We start from the raw sequence: 2,842 nt of genomic DNA on the forward strand, positions 1-2,842 counted from the left end.
GGTCTCTCCTTTGGGCTGTCTGTGGGCGCTGGGACGCTCCTACTTTTCCTTTAATTCTTTGTTTCTGATCACTTGGCTGTTATCATTTTTGCTATTGGTGGTTATTTGTTGTGTTGTTATGGTTATGATTAGGATTATTGTTGTTATCATTATCACTATCCTTTTTATTATTGTTATTATTATTATTATTAATATTATCATTTTATAATAGTAATGATAATAATAATAATCATCAATATTATTATCAATATTATCCTTATTATTAACATCATCTTCATCATCACCATCATTTTTACTACTATTATTGTTGTTATCATAATTTTCATTATTGTTATTATTACCATTATCATTGCTATTATAATTTTCATTATTATCATCATGATTATTATCATCATTGTTATTATTTCCATTATTATAATTATTATCATTATTGCTATCATTATCATTACCATCATTATCATCATCATTATCATTAATATTATCATCATTATCATTCTTATCAGAATTATTATCATCGTTATTATCATCATTAATAATAACCTTATCACCAATACCATTATCCTTATCATTAATATTTCCATCATCATAATCAACACGATCATCATTATTGTTATCATAATCGTTATTATCATGCTTTCTTCTATTTGTGTCTATCATTGTATCTCCCTCTCTCTCTCCCACCCACCCTCCCCTCCCTCTTTCACTTCCCCGTCCTCTTCCTTCCTCCCCATCCCATCCTCTCTCCCTTTCTCCCTCCCTCCTCCCCCCTCTCTTTCTACTCCTCCTTCTCCCTCTCTCCCTCCTTCTCTCCCACCCCCCTTCCCTCCCTCTTCCACTTCCCCGTCCTCCCTCTTTTTCCTCTCTTTTTCATTCTGCTTCTTGCTTTTTTCCTCTCTCTCTCTCCCTCCTTCTCTTCCACCCACCCTCCTCTCCCTCTTTCACATCCCCGTCATCTCTTTTTTTCTCCCCCTCTTTCTCACTTCTCCCTCTCTCTCTCCCACCCACCCTCCCTTCCCTCTTTCACTTCCCCGTCCTCCCTCTTTTTCCTCTCCTTTTCTCTCTGTTTCTTGCTTCTTTCTTCTCCTCCTTTCCATTTTTCTCCCACCCATCCTTCCCTCCCTCTTCCACTTCCCCGTTCTCTCTTTTTTTCTCCCCCTCTTTCTCACTTCTCCCTCCTTCTCTCCCCTCCCTCTTCCACTTCCCCGTCCTCCCTCTTTTGCCTCTCCTTTCCTCTCTGCTTCTTGCTTCCTTCCTCTCCTCCTTTCCATTTTTCTTTCCCACCCATCCTTCCCTGCCTCTTCCACTTCCCCGTTCTCTCTTTTTTTCACCCTCTCTGTCTCCCCCTTTTTTCTCCTTCTCCGTCCTCTTTCTCTGTCTCCCTCCTTCTCTCCCACCCCCTCCCCTCCCTCTTCCACTTCCCTGTCCTCTCTATTTTTCCTCTCTTTCTCCTTCTCCCTTCTTCTCTCCCATCCCCCTCCCCTCTCTCTTCCACTTCCCCGTCCTCCCTCTATTCCTCTCCTTTTCCCTCTGTTTCTTGCTTCGTTCCTCTCCTCCTTTCCATTTTTCTCTCCCCCCCTTCCCTCCCTCTTCCTCCCCCTCCCCAAAACCCCCCTCTTTCTCCTTCTCCGCCTCTCTCTCTCCCTCCTTCTCTCCCACCCCACCTCCCCTCCCTCTTCCACTTCCCCGTCCTCCCTCTTTTTCCTCTCCTTTTCTCTCTGCTTCTTGCTTCTTTCTCCTCCTTTCCATTTTTCTTCCCCCCCCTCTTCCTCCTCCTCCCCCCAACCCCTCTCTTTCTCCTTCTCCGTCTCTCTCTCTCCCTCCTTCTCTCCTACCCCACCTCCCCTCCCTCTTCCGCTTCCCCGTCCTCCCTCTTTTTCCTCTCCTTTTCCCTCTGCTTCTTGCTTCCTTCCTTCCTCTCCTCCTTTCCATTTTCTCCCCCCCCCTTCCCTCCCTCTTCCTCCTTCCAAACCCCTCTCTTTCTCCTTCTCCGTCTCTCTCTCTCCCTCCTTCTCTCCCACCCCACCTCCCCTCCCTCTTCCGCTTCCCCGTCCTCCCTCTTTTCCCTCTCTGCTTCTTGCTTCCTTCCTTCCTCTCCTCCTTTCCATTTTTCTCCAGAGGTCATATCCGTTTATCTTTCCAGCGACACGAACGTCTTACAGGATCAGTCACGTGACGTCTGAGGAATCGTCGACAATACTCACCAATCCTTGTTTATTCTGTCTGTATCGTTTATTATTCTCTTCTTGTTCTTCCTCTTTTTTTTGTTCCCCTGTCCTTGTTTATTGCGTCTGTTTTTATTTATTATTCTCTTCTTGTTCTTGTTTTTTTCGTTCTTTATTATTCTCTTCTTTTTCTTCCTTCTTTTCGTTCTCCAATCCTTGTTTATTCTGTCTGTATCGTTTATTATCCTCTTCTAGTTCTTCCTTTTTTTCGTTCTCCAGTCCTTGTTTATTCTGTCTGTATCGTTTATTATTCTCTTCTTCTTCTTTTTCGTTCTTTATTATTCTCTTCTTTTTCTTCCTTCTTTTCGTTCTCCAATCCTTGTTTATTCTGTCTGTATCGTTTATTATTCTCTTCTTGTTCTTCCTTTTTTTCGTTCTTTATTTTTCTCTTCTTTTTCTTCCTTCTTTTCGTTCTCCAATCCTTGTTTATTCTGTCTGTGTCGTTTATTATTCTCTTCTTGTTCTTCCTTCTTTTCGTTCTCCAATCCTTGTTTATTCTGTCTGTATCGTTTATTATTCTCTTCTTGTTCTTCTTTTTTTTCGTTCTTTATTATTCTCTTCTTTTTCTTCCTTCTTTTCGTTCTCCAATCCTTGTTTATTATGTCTGTGTCGTTTATTAT

Source organism: Penaeus vannamei, chromosome 39, assembly GCF_042767895.1.
Source record: "Penaeus vannamei isolate JL-2024 chromosome 39, ASM4276789v1, whole genome shotgun sequence".
Taxonomy (NCBI): domain Eukaryota; kingdom Metazoa; phylum Arthropoda; class Malacostraca; order Decapoda; family Penaeidae; genus Penaeus; species Penaeus vannamei.